Raw genomic sequence first — 23,816 nt, 5'->3', positions numbered from 1 at the left:
CACTTAGTGTTGGGCCAAAGGTCCATATGACTACTGACGCATGGTCCTCCAAGCATGGTCAGGGCAGGTATGTCACCTACACTGCCCACTGGGTGAACTTGGTAATGGCTGGGAAGCAGGGAATGTGTGGCTCAACAACAACAGTGGAGTTGGTGTCACCGCCACGGATTGCACGCGGTTCTGCCACCACCTCTACTCCTCCTTCGCTCTCTACCTCGTCTTCTTCCTCTTCTTCCTCCTCTGCTGCTGGGTCCTCCTCCTCCACACCTGTGCACCCCCAGCTCCCCCTAGGCTATTCGACGTGCCAGGTACGCCGTTGTCATGCTGTTTTGGGGATGACGTGCCTGGAAAGCAGAAACCATACCGGATCTGTACTCCTGTCATCTCTGCAGTCACAGGCCGATCGGTGGCTGACCCCACACCAACTGAAGATCGGAAAAGTGGTGTGTGACAACGGAAGCGATCTGTTGGCAGCACTGAGACTGGGCAATTTAACACATGTGCCCTGCATGGCACATGTTCTGAATTTAATAGTCCAACGTTTTGTCTCGAAGTACCCAGGATTCCAGGACGTTCTCAGGCAGTCCAGGAAGGTGTCGGCCCATTTCAGACGTTCCTACACAGCCATGGCACGCCTTGCTGACATTCAGCAGCGGTACAACATGCCAGTCAGGCGTTTAATTTGCGACAGCCAGACTCGCTGGAATTCAACGCTCCTCATGTTGGAACGTCTGCTGCAACAACAAAGAGCCGTCAATGAATACCTGTTTGAACTGGGTGGTAGGACTGGATCTGCAGAGCTGGGGATTTTTTCCCACGTTACTGGGTGCTTATGCGCGATGCCTGCAGGCTCATGCGCCCTTTTGAAGAGGTTACAAACATGGTCAGTCGCACCGAAGGCACCATCAGCGACCTAATACCCTTTGCTTTCTTCCTGGAGCGTGCCGTGCGACGAGTGACAGATGAGGCTGTAGACCAGCGTGACGAGGAGCAGGAAGCGCACGATTTCTGGTCGGAATCACCAGAACGAGCCCAGGCACCTGCTGCAACGCAGGGAGAGGTGTCAGAAGTGGAGTCAGAGGAGGAAGGTGGCTTTGTGGAGGAGGAGGAGGACCAACAGGAGCAGGCTTCCCAGGGGGCTTGTGGTGACCTTTTGGGGACCCCTGGTCTTGTACGTGGCTGGGGGGAGGAGACCGTGGATGATGTAGTCCTTGATAACGAGGAAGCGGAGATGGATACCTCTGCATCCAACCTTGTGAGAATGGGGTCTTTCATGCTGTCATGCCTGTTGAAGGACCCCCGTATCAAGAGGCTTAAGGAGAAGGACCTGTACTGGGTCGCAACGCTACTAGACCCTTGGTACAAGCATAAAGTGGCAGAAATGTTACCAAGGTACCACAAGTCCGAAAGGATGCTGCATTTACAAACCAGCCTGCAAAACATGTTGTACAATGCTTTTAAGGGTGATGTCACTTCAGGAACTCATCAACATTCCAGGGGCAGAGGTGCCAGTAATCCTGCCACGAGCGCACCTGCAAGGACAAAGCACTTTGGCCACTCTGTAACGTCAGACATGAAAATGTTTTTCAGTCCAAGGCAGCGCCAGAACCCTTCTGGATCCACCCTCAAAGAACGCCTCGACCGGCAGGTAGCGGACTACCTGGCATTAACTGCAGATATCGACACTCTGAGGAGCGATGAACCCCTGGACTACTGGGTGCGCAGGCTTGATCTGTGGCCAGAGCTGTCACAATTTGCCATGAACAAGTGTCCTCTCAGAAAGAACCTTCAGTGCAGCAGGAGGGATTGTAACTGAGAAGAGAACTCGCCTAGGTCACAAAAGTGTGGATTACCTGACCTTTATTAAAATGAACGAGGCGTGGATCTCGGAGGGTTACTGCACGCCGGAAGACTTGTTCTGACTCCCCATGCAGCTGTCCTTCTCTGCACGCCTCATGACTCCACACACAGCTGTCCTTTAGCGTCCTCCTCCCTCCGCCACCGTTACAAACTAGGGTGCAAACCCTACTGGTTTCATTTGAATCCAGGTAAATCCTGAGTTTTTCTGGCCTCTGTGCTTCAGTGGCTGCAACCAAAAAAATTAATATTTTCAGCATTTATATGGCATATTTTTTCTGGCCTCTGTGCTTCAGTGGCTGCGACAAAAAAAAATGAATATTTTCAGCATTTATATGGCATATTGTTTCTGGCCTCTGTGCTTCAGTGGCTGCGACAAAATTTTTTTATATTTTCAGCATTTATATGGCATATTTTTTCTGGCCTCTGTGCTGCAGTGGCTGCGACAAAAAAAAATGAATATTTTCAGCATTTATATGGCATATTTTTTCTGGCCTCTGTGCTTCAGTGGCTGCGACAAAATTTTTTATATTTTCAGCATTTATATGGCATATTTTTTCTGGCCTCTGTGCTGCAGTGGCTGCGACAAAAAAAAATGAATATTTTCAGCATTTATATGGCATATTTTTTCTGGCCTCTGTGCTTCAGTGGCTGCGACAAAAAAAAATTATATTGTTAGCATTTATATGGCATATTTTTTCTGGCCTCTGTGCTTCAGTGGCTGCGACAAAAAAAACATAATTTTTCAGGAAAGTACACATGCCTAATTTTTCAGGGTTCTGCAACAGTGGCAAAATCGCATCTTTTATGGTCACCGCAGGTGATCAATAAAGTAGACCAAAACTGGGCCCACACTGCAGAATCAGTGTTTTTTGGTTCACTTCACTGTACATTGAATTACCTCTGCCTGACCGTGCACGTGCGCACAAGCACGGTGACTGCTAAACACACCACTACAGAAATATTGCCACCAACAGGACGAACATCCTGGAGGTGACAAGCTCAACTAGTAATTAACAACTATTATTTGCTCACTTGACGGTATCATTCATTAAAGCTCTTTGCGTTTTTTTGCGTTGCAGTAACAGTAAGCGCCGCGTTTCGTCTTTGCGTGTGAACAGGCTGTAACCTTTACACGACTTGATTGGCATGTAGACGCCGGACGTTTTAAAGCAGTTTATTACACAGGTTTAGAAATGTAGTGTGATTTCTGCCCTTTACAGCACAAAATGCAGCGCTGTGTCAACAATGTATTTTTCAGATACATTTTTGCCCTTGATCCCCCTCTGGCATGCCACTGTCCAGGTCGTTGCACCCTTTAAACAACTTTAAAATCATTTTTCTGGCCAGAAATGTCGCATTTTTGACGCAAGTTCGCGAATATGTTCGCGAACTTTTTTTCCGACGTTCGCTACATCCCTATTGGCAGATGAGAACTAAATTTTAGTTCTCATCTGCATATGAAAATCAGGGTTTGTATTTAGTTCCAGATTGCCATGTGAAAGATTTGGAATTCAGACAAATCCCAAAAATAAGGACTCCTTAGTACAGGTAACTGTACCTGTACTAGTGCAGAATCATTCCAACATTAATTAAATCCAATAGGATTGTTTTTCGCAATAAAGATTATTTATATCTTTGGATCAAGTATTTATTTTATTAAGACAGTAGAGACAAAGGAAATAATTTGGAGAAATGTAAACTATTTGATTAAAATGGAGTCTATGGGAGATGGACTTCCCATAATTCAGAGCATTCTGGATAACGGATCCCATACCTGTATTTACAAATACAGGTGGGATCCGTTATCTGGAAAGCTCTGAATTATGGGAAGACCATCTCCCTTGGCATTATTTAGGATATTGGCATTATGGAAAACAATAATTTTGAGGTTAGTGTGTATTTGTGTTGTCCACTGATGTCTAAAACATTTTATCAAATATCCACATTGTACAAATTTAATTATTTGGCAACTGATGGATCATTTTGTAATGATGCATTGGAAAAAACTATTTTGTGGAAATTGAATAATTCTTTATGAAGCACCAACATGTTACACAGCCCTTTCAAAAATAAATGAAGTCCTATAGAAAGCTCAGCTAGTTCAGTTCTTCTAGCTTTCTTGTATTTTCTGAAGTCCTATCTCCATATTCAGGTCTCCCTGTGCTTGTGAGGAGCTGTGGGAGTACCTAAATAATCCAGGAACTCGAGCTAACGTTAAAATGCAGCTGTGTTTATCCTGTCTTGGGATTCTGTCCAATAATATATATTATTAAGAAATATTTACCTATACTTTATGCGGATGTCGACTTTCATAAAGTGCTAAAGTCAGGCATAAGTAGTGTCCTCAGATGAGCCCATACACTAAGGGACTAATTATCACCAAGTCTGTTTAGGGAAGAGGGGAGAAGTGAAAAAGGAGGAGATAGGAATTTACTGGAAGTTAATGGCAGCTATAGGTGTGGCAGTCGTAGGTGGGACATGTCATCATATGATAGTGTCAAAGGAATTTAAATCGACAGTGACAATAGAAATTTTAAGAAAAAAGGATTATATAAATTGTAACACGCTCACAATGATTTACTTAGTGACATGTCTTCAGTGCCAAAAGCAATATGTAGGTTGCACACCAAGACATTTCACATAATGTAATGGAAGTAATACAATTTTTTTCTCAGTACAAGAGGCTAGGAGTAAGAGGGGGTGACTTAGTAGGCCTTTTAGCAAAAAGGGAGGTATATTGTATTTTTTATCTGCACACTTTTTTACCACTTGGTCTTAAAGAAGAAGGAATGGTTAAAACTAAGTAAGTCTTATCAGAAGGGTCCACCTAAATATACCAGTAAACCCTCAAAGTAGTGCAAAGAAACACTGCATTTCTTTCCTTCTATTGTGTACACATGGGCTTCTGTATCAGACTTCCTGCCTTCAGCTTAAACCTCCTTGCCCCAGGTAAGAGCATGCTCAGTTTGCTCCCCCCCCTTATCTACTGTAATCTGAGCCCAGAGCTATAAGTGAACAGGAAGTGATGTCACACCAAGCTAATATGGCATTAACATGATTTTTTAATAAAAACTAACTTTTTAAGATATTCATAGAGTTATGGGATATTTTCTTGGTTTTCAATAAGGTAGCAGCTTACAATTACTTTTCTGTAACAAAATGGGTCAGTTTTAGACAAAATCAATTACCCAAGCCTCAGGGCTTGCTTTCCTTGTTGTCTTGATTCTTTTTGTATTCTTCTTCCAGGGTACGGTAACCTTGTTTGACAGCCATAAAAGAGCCCCCATTGAGTATCTTTACTCTATATTTTTTTAAAAATATGCCAGCTCATTGTCTTCTTTTAAGCAGGGGCGTTTCAGGGCTCCTTGTCACCCCGAGGAGGCCTTTCTGATGCCGCCACCCCTCGCACCCGGCACATAAAATCTCCAGAGCCAGAGCAGGTGTAGAGGAGCTGCATCACTTCAAAAATCAGAATTTTGGCTCCTAGAGTTACCAGGAGCGGCTTTTTTTTGCCAACTGTTTAGCCAGGTGCCAGAAAAAATGTATCATACCTGTCACTCACTGACACTTGAGAAAGAGCTAAAGGGCATGTAGTGTGTTTCCTCTGCATAATAAAATGCAACATCATTTATAGTTCTGCATCAAGCTGTCTATATTTTGTTAATCATACACCACTCGATTACATTCCATGAGAAGTGTTAGGCTGGTTATTTGCATAAGTCCTTCCTTATTTGGCCTGCAGTGACAAGTTTTTTGCTCTATTTCTGCCATGGAAATGAAAGGAAGCTGCAGTCTAAGGGGGTTATTTACTAAACCCCCCTAAACCAAATGTCAAAGAGAGAAGTTCTAAAGATTTTTTGATCTGCGCTGGGTTTTGTGCAATAAAAAAAGTGGGGGCTCTTTTATGGCTGTCAAACATGGTTACCGTACCCTGGAAGAAAAATACAAAAAGATTATGTTTCGCCCACCAAGTAGAAAATGGCCTAGTTCCGGCAAAAATCCAAAAAAAAAAACAGAGTTTTTGGGGGTACGATTCGTATTTTTCCTGGTTTTTATGTTTTTTTTTCCAAAAAAAAACAAAATTTTTGGAAAAGTGTATTAATAAATAAGGCAAAAAAACCGGATTTGGACGGAGTTTTTTTCCAGAAAATATTGAGATAAATTTGGACTTTGATCAATAACCCCTGATAGTCAACAATGATTCAAGTCAATCAGTAGTGGAGCAACTGAGCATGATGTTTCAGTGGGTTGAACTTCTGCCTTGTGGTGCTGGGGTTTGAGTCTGATTTTTCAGCTTGGGCACTACCTGCAAAGAGTTTGTATGTTCTCCCAGTGTCTGCATGGGTTTCCTCCCCACACAGATATACAAGCAGGTTTATTGGCTCCTGAGACTGTAAGCTCCAGTGGGCCAGGGACTGATGTGAATGATGTATAAGCTCTGTAAAGTGCTACATAAATTTGTCAATGTTATATAAATTGCCAAAAGTAACAAAATCAAAGGAAGTATAGTTTTATTGTTGCAAATCACTATACATAAAATCCTCAATATCAAAAGGGAACTGAGTTAGGTTTTATGGCACCAAAAAAGTAAATTCAAAAGCATAATGATAATATTATCATTATCATTATTCTCATCTTTCACAGAAGATGAGTTCAGTCACATAGCCGGGTATTATTTAGTAAATGAAGATGGTGGGTTTGATCTAGGTTATTAGCCTCTCAGTTGTGGCTGCTCTTCATGATTTTGATAGAAGGAAATTTAAGCAAATGACACTGCAGCAACTTTTACATAAAGACACAACAGATAAAATAAATAATTGATTTGTAGTGATCTCAAGGCTTCTGCACTAAATCCATTATTGCATTTAGTTTTATTGCTGGTTAGCGCCATTGCTTAAATTGCCTAAAGCATCTTTTTCATTTATATAAATATGTGATATTGTGAGTAAGCCTGAATAGCTTTTTTTTTATAGAGCAACAAGTACATTAGAGATTGACCTGTGGCTGAATATGCCCTTGTGGGAAGCATTGTTCATGATTCTCCAAACCCCACTATGGTTTATAATTTTCCAGTTGAGATTCATATTGTCTTTTCTCACTCTTTGTGCATAAAGTTGGGTTTGAAGTACAAGCCATCCAAGCCACTCAAATGTTCTAATTCATGTGACATTTTGATCTTAAATATTGACATTGTTGTGTTGAATAAAGAAGGTTTGTGTTGGAAGTGATGTTAAGTCATTGAAAAACAAAAAGAATTTATATGACGTAGTCAACACCATACAGACAGCTCCACCTTTTTAAAGGAGAACTAAACCCAAAAAATGAATATGGCTTAAACTGCCATGTTTTAAATACTGAACTTATTGCACCAGCCTAAAGTTTCAGCTTCTCATTAGCAGCAATGATCCAGGACTTCAAACTTGTCACAGGGGGTCACCATCTTGGAAAGTGTCTGCAACCTTAGCTCTGAGCAACTGTTGAGAAGCTGAGCTTAGGGGTTGTCACAAATTATCAAGCAGAAAATGAGGTTGGCCTGTAATATAAGATGATGCTACAGGATTGATTATTAAATTCTGATGCTCATTGCACTGTTTCTGTGCTGCAATGTAGTAATTATCTGTATTAATTACTAATCAGCCTTATATTGTGACATTTCTATTCTATGTGTACTGTATATTGTGAGTGGGCCCCTAAGCTCAGTAAGTGACAGCAGCACAAAGCATGTGCAGTGAATCAGCAGAAAAGAAGATGGGGAGCTACTGGGGCATCTTTGGAGACACAGATCTTCCCTGCTAAGGGCTGTGGTTGCCTTGGGCTGGTACAGAAGCCCAAAACATAATGTACAACATTTCTAGCTACCTCTTTAGTTGAACTTTCCTTGTCCTTTAAGATGAATCTCTTGTCCCCACTTACCTAATCAAAGTAGCAATATTTACAAACCACGTGAATGTTTACAGCACTTTGCTTATCTCTTTATGATTTCCTTGCATATTCCCATTATGAGTTTCATCACTGACCCTGAATTATAATTTGCTCAACAATGCCAAGTTAATAGGCTGTGCTGTTCCAGCCATGAGACAAGGAACTTTGCCTTAAGCAGAAATGTGGAGTAGCTTATGAAGTTACTAGGAAGGGTAATTTTAAGGGCAGAATTTATATTTTTGCCAGCGGAGCTCCCTTTTTCACCAGTGTACAAAAGAGCAGAAGGATGCCACCTTTTGTGGCGTGGGGTGCAGGAATATTAATATTAATACATAACACAATTTTTTATTTTGTGTGATAAATCTCACATTCTAATTTACATTCGAGTTGGTGCTTTTAAATTAGAATTTGTGAGTTTTGATACAAAAAAATATTGAACTGACCATTCCAACTTTATTAAATCCGCCCCTTAATATATGCTTGATGTAAATTTTTATAATGCCCATCTTTATTTGTTAAACATATAGCCAAAGACAGGTGTTATTATTGCTGTGGTTGGACTAATAATTAGTGATGGGCGTATAAATTTGTGGTGAATTTCCGTGGTTCGCAGCCAGCGAATAAATTTGCAAAACTCCAATGATAATTCGCCGGCTTTAAAAAAAATTTTTTTTGCATTATATTTGTATTCTACAAATATGAATAGGTCTATAAACTTACCAAAAAGTGAAAATCTTGAATTGAACCCTTTTTAACTTCTACATAAACTTGCAAGTTTTTAGATGCCAACGTTTTTGGGTGCTTAATAAGTAGCAAACATTCAAGTCTTTGAAACTGTAATTTAAATTTTAATGCAAAAACAATTCTAATTCAAACACTGAAAAATCACCACTCTGAGTTTGGTATTTTAATGCATATAATATATAAATATATATTTTTTTCTGTTCTGAAAGATATTTATTTAAGTAACTTTTAGTCATGTATTTATAGCATCTACTGTATATAGCTTGGCGGATTTGAGCTGTTAAATGCCTTGCATCATTTTACATCTACATTTTATTTGAAATCCGTTTCTAGTTATTGTTCCTATAAGTCTTCTAATAATATGCACTATATTTGTCACAATTTCTCAGATTTTCTGTCAAACATGTCATACTTGATCACACTCATATATTTCCATGCAGACATTATTTCCATGCTGTCATTATTTTGTCATGTGCAGTAATGCTTGTTCACGCTGGCTGTCAAACAGGTGAACTGTAATATGTCCTCTGTCATCGTCATGGATCAAGACATCACTTTTGGACACATAACTATGTTTCTTCTTAGGGACAGGATTTCTATACTTTCACCCAGTAAAGCTTTAACCTAAACTAAAACTGTAGTAATAGTAGAAACCTGTACAGCTTACTGTTACGTATATTCATATTTAGGGGCATATTTATCAAGGGTCGAATTTCTTATTGAAAAAACTTTGAATTCAAATTCAAAAAGATCAACTGAAATTAAGTCGAAACATTTTTTTTTTGGTCGAATAAGAATAGGTCAGTTTTCGATTGAATAGGTCCGTATTCGGCCGAATTCAAATTGTACGAATTGAAGGAATAGCACATTCGATCGAATTCGATTCAAAGTTTCTCCCAAAAAACCTTTAATTTTTCAAAGTTCACCAATTGACCACCAATTAGCCCCCATAGGCTAAAACAGCAATTCGGCAGGTTTTAGATGGCAAATGGTCGAAATACATGATTAAGTTCAATATTCAATTTTTTTTATTCTTTTCAAATTCAAATCGAATTTGGACTATTCCCTAGTCAAAGTACACAAAAATGTAAATTTTTTTCATTTGAAAACTCAACTCGACCTTTGATAAATCTGCCCCTTAATGTATTGCCATGGAATTTATTGGCTGCTGTAGATATTAATATTTTAAAATGAATGTCTTAATACATTCTTTAATATAGTAATAGAAATTCTTGTTTATTGATTAGAGAGAAAGCTATTCCTTCTTTATCAACAAAAATAAATTTAAAAGGTTATTGAAACCCCTAAATGTTCCAGTAAAGTGACTTCTTGTGAGGATAACGGGGTGATATACACACCCTACTAGTGACTCTTCGTTAAAATGAATGGCCTCCTTCTATGTCACTCACTAATAAAAAAAAATTAATTGGATAAAGTGCCAGTGCTTGCAATTATTTAAATTCTTTAACTCCCTCTATTGAGGCTCAAAGTGACTCACGGGCATATTTATCAAGGGTCAAATTTCGAATTGAAAAAACTTCGAAAGACCAACAAAAATTAAGGTTTTTTTTGGTCAAATAGGTCGGTTTTCGGCTAAATTCAAATCATACAAATCATTCAATTGAATTAGATTCAAAGTTTTTCCCAAAAAATACTTAAAGTTTTCAAAGTCCACCAATTGACTCAAGTTAGGGTCTAGGAGGTCCCATAGGCTAAAACAGCAATTCGTCAGGTTTTAGATGGCAAATGGTCGAAGACAGTACATGATAAATTTTGATATTCAAATTTTCTAATTTGGACTATTCCCTAGTCACAAAAATAGCTCAAAATTCAAATTTTTTTCATTCGAAAATTCACCTCGACCTTTGATAAATCTGCCCCTAAGTGTGCAGAAAAATAATTAAAGTGACTCTGTGCTGAATTGATAATCAACTGAAAAAATTGATTGAAGACTTGTGAATTTTTGATTCATCAACTCATTAACTATTGCTGGATGCAGCTTTCAACTGTGCAGGGTTAATAAATTTAAAAAAATATATATATATAAAGTGATTATATGCCAAAATTCTGATTACTCAATTCATCCAGATTAAATATTATGCATGCTCAGATTTCATCAAGTAAGTAGGAAAAGGATAACATAGGGAGTCCCGTGTAACTATATTGTCATTTTTCTACACAATGATGGAGAAGTCAGTGATTCTGGGACTGTGGTCTCAATTTTTACCTCATCTGCCTTGTATTGAGAACTGACTTTCCTACAAAACCACAAATCCCAGGGCACTTAGTAGAGAAAACAGGTGATAGAGAGAGATTAGATTTTTGAGCAATAAGGAATGGAAAATTGCCACCAGACTAAGTTAAAAAAACTCTTTAAAAAATGGTATGAACCATTAGTATAAAAGATAGATGTCAACGCGCGTTTCGCCGATAGCCTTTTTTACAGGCAAATTGCCTTTTTTATTAAACATATCTGTTGATAGATCTTTTTCTTTTCAATAAATTCTTGTCCAATGAAGTACAGGTCTTGTGCAAGCAAAAACAAGTTTTTTTTTTAAAATTTAATTTACAAACCCTATACATATACTTGTAAAGAAGTTTGGAATAAGATTCAACATTCCAATGAAACAAACTATTATTTTTATTATACAATAAATATCACTGCTTAGCTAGGAAACCCTTGGAAAATGTATTGATTTACATTGTTTATGATATAGTTGGAAGAATTTGTCATTTCAAACATATTTGAACATTGATAAACATTATTTATTATATAAGGGTAGATTTGTTTTTTGTTTCTATATAATTATGTGTCATACAGCATGTGTACATAAATCATAGCATATGGTATTTATGATTAACATGTGACTGCAATATATGATTAAACAGGTAAATCTTACAGACTATACATGTATTTTTAAAGACAATTCAATTTGTGGCCAGACATGAAACATAATGGCATCTTCCATTTATATTTACATCAAATTGTGGCCTCTAAGGACCCATCATTTCTAAAGCCAGATGATGATACAGTCCCTGTGAGCAATCAGTCTGAAGATCTCCCTCTGAGAAAAGAAGATCAGACCTGACTGCTGGTGCCAAATCATTTAATATGGGTTTGTGATGGGACCTACTATCGTTCAAAGGAAGAAGAGTTAAGACATGAACTTGATTCTTGGAGGTCTTGACCTGAATTCCCTGAAGTGAAATGCTGGTCCTTTACCCAGCAAACTTGCTCCTTTTGTATTTAATCAACTACTAAATCCTTTCAAGTGAAAAAATGCACAATTTGTTTTCAGCGACCTGCTGAAGAGGAACACTTCACACAAACATTCCCTTCTCATTCGAGTACGATAAATTGAGGTTGAGCGGATTCTCACATTAAAGCTGCTTTTGCACATGAAGATGTTTATTAAAGCTACACATAAACACAAACCTTCCTTTAGTTTACAATTGGTATTAAATCCAATTTCTTACAGTCCAGTAGAATTATCATTTTAACATTTTAAATTAAAATTTGTAATATTGTTAAAAATTTTGCCTTAAACTACCATATTCTATTTCCATTGTATATAACTCACTATTTTGCTTATTGATTAGATGGGCTATAGATGTTGCAGTCTTTTACTTAAATTGCTACAGGAAAAAAAATAATTCCGTCCTTGACTGAGCGCAATCGTCATGTTTTTTCCACAATGCACTGTTTTTTCTAAGAACGAATGCATAATTTTAGGCACAATGAGAGCATTGAATCAGATGCAGGTGCATTGCGTCTGGTATAACTGCATCTGATTAGTCAAAATGGATTGACACAGAGTACTCTGGAACTACTGCCGCCTCCTGACCAGGTAGTACCGCCTGTGCACCCCGCAGCAACGTATTTAGGTCCAGTGCCACCATAAGCACTGGATCTAACAGTACCTACAACTCACGGACGTGACATCACGTAGATTGATGTGTGTGATGTCACTTCCGGCACACGTCCCTTCCATATACCAGCGCAAATAGCCCTATACCCCTTATCCTCCTATTTTTCTTAAAACAAATGTAATAGATATTATATCATATATAATATAAACAAATGATATAGACACCTGAGGGCCATCCCGCAAAAGCTGCAGCCCCAGGTACAGGCCCTCAGGTGCCTATCAATAAATTAGGCCCTGGCGTCCTGCATCAATAGGCACAGGAACATCTGATTTGGAACAAAAGGCAGAAAGTGTGACTGAGGGCAACTATACAGAAGAATGCATCTGGTTGAAAGTATCATTGTTAGTTATGTGTCACGGTGATTTGAGCTTGTATTTCCAGGTCATTCTTAAATCACATGTAGTAATAAAGCTTCAATCATTCCGATTTATCCTTGACAATTGGTGATTTGGGGGGGGGGTTGAATTTAGGGAATTTGTGGATGCAGGTGGAACATATCAGTTGTGTAACTAGAGTGCACCGGACCCACCTGCAAAATAATCTTCAGAGGGGCCTCCCACTTCTCATCCCACCTCCAACCCACTAACATACCGCCTCCGACCCCCCATGCCCTACCCGAGTCCCCCCACTCCCGCCCAACTTGCTTCCCCCTTCATCTCTGGTAAGAGACACTGGCTGGGGTTGAAGGGTTTTTTTTATTAGCTATAGAGGAAGCTGACCCCAGAGTCCGGGCCTCCCTGTTCCTTTCGCCCCCCCTGTTACTGTGGGGTCTGCTTCCTCTATAGTTACACCACTGGGACATATTAGGCATGTTAGCGTTATTAATCAGTGCTTTCTTTTTTTTTTCTTTGCCCACACATAGAGTTAAAATATATCTATACAATATTCAAGCTAAATATAAATACAGGTATGGGACTTGTTATCCAGAATGCTCGGGACCTGGGGTTTTCCGGATAACGAATCTTTCCGTAATTTGGGTCTTCATGCGTTAAGTCTACTAGAAATTCATTTAAACATTAAATAAACCCAGCAGGCTGGTTTTGCTTCCAATAAGGATGAATTATATCTTAGTTGGGATCAAGTACAAACAACTGGTTTATTATTACAGAGAAAATAAAAGAAAAATTGGATTATTTGGATAAAATGGTGTCTATGGGAGACATTCCGTAATTCTGAGCTTTCTGGATATCTGGTTTCCGTATAAGGGACCCTATACCAGTACAATAAAACCTCAATTTTACATACCCTGATTTTAAGTTTTGTCACATTTTTTCTTTTTTGTTGTCCCAGCAATTTCTAATGCATTGCATTGCTTTCCCTGATTTTACATCAGGTTTTTCCAGATTTCACATTATCATTTTGTCCTGATTTTTCCAAAAATGTCTGTCCTCTATGAATGTTATTATTAGTGAAATATAGAGGCTTCAATTACTAGCTAGATGCATGTTTTGCCATGACTCTGTCTGTAAATAGTCAAGTCCAAGTAGTCTTCTCCTCATACAGTCATGCACCAATCACTTACTGCTTTAGGTTGTGCACGTGACTGTCAGAGAGGTCTTGGATGTGAAAAAAGAGATTCTGGTATCCCAGGAGATCTCCCTTCATAAATCTGTATTTCAAGAAGGCAAATGATTTTACATTTCACTGGTCTGGCTTCCCCTAAACTCTAGTGGGGAATCTAGATAATAGTCTTGGGTTTATCAGCCAAGAAAAGACTAAAACTGTTAGAAATTGTCTTTTTATTCTAAAATATGCAGTATGAGTTTAAAGTAATTAATTCATTCATCTATAATTAGGGCTTTAATATATGCCATTGCCTAAAGCTTTACTAATGTTCTTAGCTTTCATCAGTATTCATTTTAAATGCTTTAATGCTGCCTCCAATTGAGTGTTAAAATATGAATTTCTCACACCTCTGAATCATCAGTTTTACCAACTTATGGCTGCAGAACACAAGGAGAGAAATGAATAACAATATTCACGATACCCGCTACATCAAACTTCTGAGAATTGACTCTAGATTTTCTGGCTGTCTTTGAATTTCTCAACACTGTACATTTAGGCTTCTGTATAGCATGCTACTTGCTTGACCTTCTTTGTTACCCAAATCAAAAATGACTTGCATGGGCTAATAATATTACCTAATCTTGTTTGGTAGCCTCCAATCACCTTACCAGTCTTATTCAACCTTCTGCTGCAGAAAATAATTCAGTTTCATTATCTCAGTTTTTTACAGCTACATGTATTTGTTGGAGAGGCTATTAGTTCACTGGAGATTCAACACTTATCCTTCTCTTTAATTTTCCTCTTACTAGGCAATCAGGGTGTGAACTACTGGCAATTACCACCAATACAGTGAGATCACATTTTTGGTGATTTCATTTTTTACTAGGCTGGAAAATATTTGTTTTCCACTAACCTGCATTGGTATCAAACACTGTTTTCAACTAAAAAGTAAAAGTTATTGAAACCCTTTCTTGAAACAAATATCCAGGGCCACACTGGAGCGCAAACAGAATAGATTTCAAGCTTCTGCTAAGTGGGAGATTTGCAGGTTTTGGATAAGTTAAGTGCCTCCACCCATGGCTAAAACCTACTGGTGGGCAAACAACTTCCTTGGGATTGCAATTAAACCACACAATATTCAGTAACGGTAATAGTATATTGCACAGTAAATGAATAATAACACAATAAATGTAAGGCAATATAATAATTATCACCCCTTGATGTCCAAGGTCCTGTTAAGGACACTGAGTATGTACACTTTGGGGCAAATTTACTAATGAACTAATTTTCATCAGCGACCTCTTCACCACACTCTGCGCCACTTCACCAGGTGCAAATTAGTTACCACTGCTCGAATTCACTAAAATGCGAAGTTGTGTCGCAGCAGACGAACGCTGGCGAATTTTCGCTAGCGTTATTTCGCCAGTGCAAGCATTTCATAGCGAATAGTAGTAAGAGCAGATTATGTGTTGCAACACCAAACAGGGCCAGAACTAGGAGTAGACAAAAGAGGCACTTGCCTAGGGAGCAAAGAGAGGGGGGCACTGAGCAGGTACCTATTAAAGTGTCTTCTGCCTACCCTTAGTCTGAGTGCCCTCTCTCGCTCTCCCCTTTGCCACTCTTCCCTCCCTCCTGTCCTCACCTCTGCTACTGGTCCGGCCGGGTTGCCTAGTGCTCCCGGGCAGCTTGGTCCAGCCCTGACTCAAAAGGTTTCACCAACTCCCAGTGGTAGTGAAACAGAAATAAATCCTATGAGGCAGGTCAGATGCGCAGTAGTAGTCTGGCAGCTTTAATCCACCCTAAGATTGAAATGCTAGTATAACAGAAGGGTCCTGAAATCCTGAGGAGATCCCCTGCAGGTGTCATGTAATCCATAGGCCAGATTTGGAGTACATGCTGACCAATCATTACAGGGCTGAAGTTCTATCTATCCTATAGGGATTGCTACTCTAGCAATAACTCAGGCCTGCTGCACTAGTCCCATTCACTATGATGGCTGATTCTAAAGGTTTAACTCATTCCCTGTGTTCTGACTATAGAATTCCCTATAAAAGGGTCTGCAGGTTAAACACCTAGCTCCTTACTCAAACAGAGCAGCAGTCACACTCACAGGAGAGAAGGAGCAATCTCAGAATGACCCTCAGTAGCTCTGTGCAGAGTCCATGCTTTTCTTACTTCTCTTCTTTGTGGAAAACATCTGCCTCACTTTCATTTTGTCTCCAAAACAATCTTCAGAGAAGTCACAGGGTCAGAAGAAAATCCTTCTTGCTGATTGGCCAGGCTGTGACTGATAACTGTCTCACTGCAGTAAAAACAGCAGCCATGCTTTGGGTTGTCCCAGATTAAAAGTGACAGGGTTATGCATTTAGGGAAAGGGTAAGTAACACTTCCCTGCATTATTTTACAATCACGAAAATCCCTTCCCTTAGCAGAGCTTATTTAATTCTTGGTGAAAGCATAGAATGTGAAAAGTTACTTATAATCAACCATTTCAGGTAGCTAAGCATGAGCAAATGAAAAGGTGCTTTTAATATTGTTGTTTGCATATGAAGTGTTCTAGCTTTTAGGTGGCAAAACACTCAACACATCCGTTTTGATGGACATTGAACTACATACAGACTTCATCCTAACCAAAGTACCAAGGTTCCATCGCACTGTGCACCTTCATTTGGGAGGAGATCTGGTGATTTATTTTTTTTTGCGGAGGGCAACAGCCTTAAGAAAAACAAAGAAGAAAGCTGGAATATTTAATAACAAAACAATACATGGTTCCACTTTTGAGTAATTGAGTAATATGGAGCCAGATTTAGGTGTAGTGTTTAATGAGGATCTGCACAAGGGACAACTGATTTCTGACCTTTTGAATCACTTTTGAATCACAATCTCTGCTTGTCTACATAATTGATGTATGCATGACTTGAATTCTCCACTGTGTTGCAAAGGATATTAGACCACCCTTTCAGACTGGAAGCATGGACTTCTCACCAGAAGCACTGCAAATTACTCTTCACTGAATGTAGCAGCTCCAAGTTTTCCTCAGCAATTTGCATCAATAAGTCAGACTTGTGCCCAGAGAATGACATACTAAAGCTGCTTTTAATGGCACAAAGAATGAATGCTTGTGCAATGATCAGTCACAACTGTGTGAGGTGCTTTGTCAACTTGTGGTTGCAATTGCACTGGAATTGTGGGGAAAATGAAGCATTGTGGGGAAAAACATGGCAACTGCAACTGAGCAAATCCAACTTGCACACTGCAATGCATAAATAAGCACTTTTATCTGAGTAACAAAAGCAATGGGTTATACAAACAGAAGAAATCCCATAATGTGACAAATAAAACACCAGTAATTAAACTGTGTAAAATACTACACAGTATTATATGAAAATTGGATATGGTGCTGACAGTATCCATTTAAAAGTAATACAAAGCTGGTGATCATAATTAGGTTTTGCCACATATGAAGCACCTGGATTTGGGTTCTAAGTGAACAGAAAATTTGCAAAGCAAAACGTTTGCACTAAGAAAAACTTGATTTTTATAAAATACATTTTTCCAGTGAAACATTACCCCCTGACTTTATAACGTCTAGTTTACAACAATGAAACTGCAACAGTCTAATTCATTTTCTACCCACTCACAATAATGTGTCACTTGTTCCAAGTGTTCTCTCCTTTTTGTGGGGTATCAAGCAAAGTAATTTCTTAATTCAAAGCCGTTTTTGTTAGACTAACTTTCCTGTTTCGGAACTTCAGTGTATGCGAATCGCACACAATAAAAGAATTTCACATGGTCAGGAAATAACAGTAAAATGCTTTCACTTTCAAAATGCACCATACACCATAATATTAATAGGCTTGCACTATAAGAAACGAGGAAAGCATCAAAGCACTAAAGATAGACATGAGTATTGCAGTTGAAGCTAATTTATACAGTAGTATACTGTGATATATCCAAATGCTGAAGTACTTCTTTTATTCTATAAAACATAATTTTAAAGATTGAGACATTTGCTCCAGTCAAGAAAGCTATAGCAACAAGTTAGTAGTGAACAAAAATAAAAGGGTATATTGTAGTAAGGGAAAAGCCTGGCCTGAAACCAGGGGCCACCAAACTTACCCGTGAGCCACATTCAAATGTAAAAAAAAGTTGCAGAGCAACACAAACATGAAAAATGTTTCTGATGCTGCCAAATATGGGCTGTGATTGGTTATTTGGTAGCTCCTATGTGGACTGGCAGCCTACAGGAGGCTCTGTTTGCCAGTACACCTGGTTTTTAGGCAACCAAAACTTGACTCCAAACTAGGAATTATATAAATAAGCACCTGCTTTTAGGCCACTGGGAACAATATCCAATGGTGAGCAACATGTTGCTCTGAAGGCACTGGTCAGGGATCACTGCCTGCAGTTACCAACAGTTAGCATTGACCAGTCTAGTGCATCTAGAAAGAGCAAAGTCTGATTGCTATGGGTTCATGCCTTTTACAAAAGATACCCATTGGCTGCTGGGGAGCACATTAATATAAAGGGCCCCTAGAGGTTCCTAGCTGATGCAATAAAATTAGTGATGGGCGAATTTGCGCCGTTTCGCTTCGCCGGAAAATTCGTGAATTTCACGCGAAATTCGCGAAACGGTGAAAAATTCGTGAAACGGCGCCGGCGTCTCATTTTTTAACGCCGGTGCCCATTTTTTCAATGCCGGCGCCCGTTTTTGGCGCCGGCGTCCGTTTTTTCGGAAAATTTTTTTTTTGACGCCGTCGAATTTTTGCCGCGAATTTTGGCGGGTGATTCGCGAATTTATTCGCTGGCGGCGAAACGCGCAAATTCGCAGCGAATTCGCACCTGGCGAATAAATTCGCCCATCACTAAATAAAATACATCTTTTTAGTTTGCCATTTTTGTGACTCTCAATGCAGCATATTTTTCACAGAACCATGGTGATATTGTGACCACCACAAAATGTTATGGCTAATACTAGGCAAAAACTATATGAATTATTCATTTGGTGCAAAAGTAGAAATATGTGGGTGCGGTGTGCAAATACAACCCTGGACAACCCTGGAGGTTTGGGTTCCTAAGCATTCAGAGCACTAAACAACGGTCCTTTTGCCTTAGTCACTGTTAAAAGGCACAACTATAGTCAATAGTAATGCTAGCCACTACAATATTTATCTAATAACCCCTTTTTGTACATTTACCTGCATGGTATTATATGGATTTAAATCTGCATCCTTTTTCTGCAGTTACGAAATCCACAAGGGTTCATTTATAATGCTAAAACAGGGTGCAAAGTTGGAAATAACAGTTTCAATCTGCCATTTTCTTTTTGCACTTTGCACCCTTCCATTCCCTTCATGAATTGCTGCTTTTGTGCCCCTTGATGCTCTTGCGCTTCTTCGTATAGTAAATTCTTCCATCTCAAGGGTTTGAGGAAGTGATAAATAATTTCTAATTATATCAGTATGGTTTAAATGAAAAGGGAACATTTTAAAGATATTTCACAAACGATAATTTTTAATAAACCATGCCCTCAATACATTTGATAAAGTAATATTCTATGGTTAAGCAAGCAAACTGAGAATCTTGAATCAGAATAGGACCCTAACATTGAATTGTTGGGACAACAAAAAACGGGAGGATGATCTACTGAAAGTATGTACAGTATAGGGGACCTATTTCTATAAAGGGCTTTTTTTTAATTGGCCTACAGTCCACATGCCAAAGTTTATAGTTACATAGTTACATAGTTAACTTGGGTTGAAAAAAGACAAAGTCCATCAAGTTCAACCCCTCCAAATGAAAACCCAGCATCCATACACACACCCCTCCCTACTTTTAATTAAATTCTATATACCCATACCTATACTAACTATAGAGCTTAGTATCACAATAGCCTTTGGTCTTATGTCTGTCCAAAAAATCATCCAAGCTATTCCTAAAGGCATTAACTGAATCAGCCATCACAACATCACCCGGCAGTGCATTCCACAACCTCACTGTCCTGACTGTGAAGAACCACCTACGTTGCTTCAAATGAAAGTTCTTTTCTTCTAGTCTGAAGGGGTGGCCTCTGGTATGGTGATCCACTTTATGGGTAAAAAGGTCCCCTGCTATTTGTCTATAATGTCCACTAATGTACTTGTAAAGTGTAATCATGTCCCCTCGCAAGCGACTTTTTTTCCAGAGAAAACAACCCCAACCTTGACAGTCTACCCTCATAATTTAAGTCTTCCGTCCCGTCTAACCAGTTTAGTTGCACGTCTCTGCACTCTCTCCAGCTCATTTATATCCCTCTTAAGGACTGGAGTCCAAAACTGCACTGCATACTCCAGATGAGGCCTTACCAGGGACCTCTAAAGAGGCATAATTATGTTTTCATCCCTTGAGTTAATGCCCTTTTTTTATGCAAGACAGAACTTTATTTGCTTTAGTAGCCACAGAATGACACTGCCCAGAATTAGACAATGTGTTATCTACAAAGACCCCAAGATCCTTCTCATTTAAGGAAACTCCCAACACACTGCCATTTAGTGTATAACTTGCATTTATATTATTTTTGATAAAGTGCATAACCTTGCATTTATCAACATTGAACCTCATTTTCCAATTTGCTGCCCAGTTTTCCAGTTTAGACAAATCACTGTGCAAAGTGGCAGCATCCTGCATGGAACCTATAGTTCTGCACAATTTAGTATCATCTGCAAAAATAGAAACAGTACTTTCAATGCCCACCTCCAGCTCATTAATAAACAAGTTGAAAAGCAAGGGACCTAGTACAGAGCCCTGCGGTACTCCACTAACAACACTGGTCCAATTAGAAAATGTTCCATTTACCACCACTCTTTGTAGTGGTGGTAAATGGAACATTTTCTAATTGGACCATATAGTCTTATATCACGTTTTCCTTTGATTTTTGTTTTCCCCTGCTAACTTTTATCTGGGTTGTTTATTCACAGCTTTCTAGCTTCCCACTTAAAGGGCAACACTACTGTTATTTTCTGGTTGTTAAGTGTTATGATGTATTTTTCTGGTGATTTAATTTTATTGTATCTAACTGTACAGTCTATTAGCAAGTTTTGGGGACACAATAATGCTTCTGTTATTCCCTGGCCTTGAAGAGCCATACTCCCATGCCTCTTACTAACTTGAATATTACTCAAAGTGTTTATGGCGAGTTAAATTACTTTGTATACTTGTATTTGGCAAGCTGTGGCTTGCAGCAATAACTCCCACCACCATTAGTCCTAAAACTGTGAGTGTGCCAACCATCAGCCATTTTATGGTTTGCCACCTGGCCACTAGGTCAGGCATCCTGCTGGCTTTTTGTAAGCAGATAGTATTTTTTACAAAAAGCTTGCCCTAGACCAGTGGTCCCCAACCAGTAGCTCGTGAGCCACATGTTGCTCCCCAACCCCTTGGATGTTGCTCCCAGTGGCTTCAAAGCAGGTGCTTATTTTTGAATTCCAGGCTTGGAGGCAAGTTTTGGTTGCATGAAAACTAGGTGTACTACCAAACAGAGCCTCCTGAAGGCTACCAGTCCACATAGGGGCTACCAAATAGCCAATTCCAGCCCTTCGTTGGCATCCTCGGGAACTATATTCATGCTTATGTTGCTCCCCAACCCTTTTTACATTTGAATGTGGCTCACGGGTGAAAAAGGTTGGGGATCCCTGCCCTAGACTAACCAATATAGTAATACAAATAGTAGGCAGCCTCACATGTGAAAAGGTATGTTGGTGAACAAAACAGTCTTAGCTTTATCCAAAATTTGAAAGCTTAATCATACCAAAAGGACAGAGGCACCTGAGGGCTCCATGATCCCTGAGCTTCTCCCTTACTAACATATTTGCATAGAATAAATATTTTGTCTTTATCTTTTTCTCTCATCTGTGCTTGTTCTTTTGCAGATATTGATACTGACATAACTGGAACACGGCAACACCTACGATTTCAACATTTCAAAAAGAAGAGCCCAAGCAGCAATATGACATAACTATGGCTCCTATTTATATGATCTGAAATTGGCTGCCTTGCTATATATATTTTCTGTGAAAGAGGGCCCTTTTATACATTAATCTGAAGTAACGGAGCATAAAGTTGTTAATTGCTTAACTGGAATAGTGACCTGCAAATCATTAGCACAGAGATTTAAAGGGGTAGCTCACAGTGATATTTTAAGACAATGGGGATCATTCATGCAGACTGCTGGAAGAAGTGGTAAAGGTCTAAGAGATGCCCCTTAGTGTTCATTCAAGGAGCACTTCACTGAGCATTTCTGTACACCTCAGCACTTCTTCATCAGGGGTGCAGAACAGTCCACTCAGGCGGGGCAAAGGCAAAAAATCCGGTGGGCCCAGGCAAGGTCCACTTCCCCCAGTTTTCCATTTCTTGCAGCTGCAAGAGGTGTACATGGTTTGCTGTGTGCATGGGGGATTGGCACTCACAGCTGGGGCAGCAGCCCCGATGGTCCCTGGACACCCAAGTCGCCACTAAGCCCAGTACTGGACTGCCACAGGACAGATGAAAAGATCAGGGCTAGTGATGGGTGCGAAACGGCAGGAAAAATTCACGAAACGCATTAAAGTCAATGGGTGTCAAAATAATTTTGACGCGCGTCAATTTTGAAACAATTTTTATACGCGTGACTATTTTGTCGAAATGGTCATCCGTATAATTTTGATGATCAACAGTTTTATGTGTGCGACAATTTCAACAACTTTTTTTTGTTGCGCCAAACTTTCGCCGCAGTTTGCGACAAATCCATGCCTGGTGAATAAATTCGCCCATCACCAATCAGGGCTCTTTTTGTGGCCTTCATCCTCTGCTGCTCCTGAATGAGCAAGCATGTAGGGGGCAGGAGGGAGGATGTCTTCATGCCACCACCCAAGCTGCTGAATACACTTAATCAATCAATCAATCAATCAATCAATCAATCAAGGAGACAGCATTAGATCTATGTACTCTGAAACAAATTGTAGAGACCTGTGTCAATACAACAATGAAGGAAGGCAAATGTTGTTGCTGCCTTTTTTGCACTTTACACACTGTTTTCCTTGTTGTAAATGACCCCAAACTGGTAACATAATAAGTATTTATTCATTTTTTTTATATCAGCTATTCAGCTATAACCAAATACACACATCACTATACATGTACAATTACCCTTTGCAAATTAATGTACAGCACCTATGTTTTTACAGCCATGTTCCAAATTAATTTCATTGTTCCCATGTACATACATTTAAATGACACGGATGTTTTATCACACCTTCTGCTGTTTCCACTTGATTAAATATGCTAATATATACCTTTGTGTATTGTATATCGTGTTCTAGGACAGATGTCTCTGTTAAACTTTCCTTTTCATGTATTGTGCATTTCTTTAAGTATATGCTACTTTTTACATTTGTAGGATAATTAAAAATATTCAGTGATGAGCATGCAATGATATCTCTATAGTTGTATTTTGTCTGACTTCTGTAAGGTTATAAAATATCACCTCTGGCCAAAAATAACATTGCCCTGGAGAGTGATTGGTTCTCCCTTTATCAAACAGTCTTCTTTACCACCTCTCAAAGCTTCTCTGTAGATCTTAGTCCTGTGCAGTAATTCTCTCCTACTAGCCTAGGGGTATGCCCTAGCAACTAAAGCTGGCCATACATGGGCCGATAAAAGCTGCCAACAGACCGAGTCGGCAGCTTATCGGCTCCTGTGTAGGGCCTTCCCATGGGCTTTCCCGATTGATATCGATAGATCAGGCAGGATTAAAAATCCCATTGGATCACTGCCGCATCTATTCGTTGATGCGGTCCCGAGCGTGTTGGCTACATTATGATCTGATCATTGGGTCCTAG

The sequence above is a fragment of the Xenopus laevis genome, chromosome 6S (assembly GCF_017654675.1).
Source record: "Xenopus laevis strain J_2021 chromosome 6S, Xenopus_laevis_v10.1, whole genome shotgun sequence".
Taxonomy (NCBI): domain Eukaryota; kingdom Metazoa; phylum Chordata; class Amphibia; order Anura; family Pipidae; genus Xenopus; species Xenopus laevis.
Note: the sequence above shows the minus strand (reverse complement) of the source record.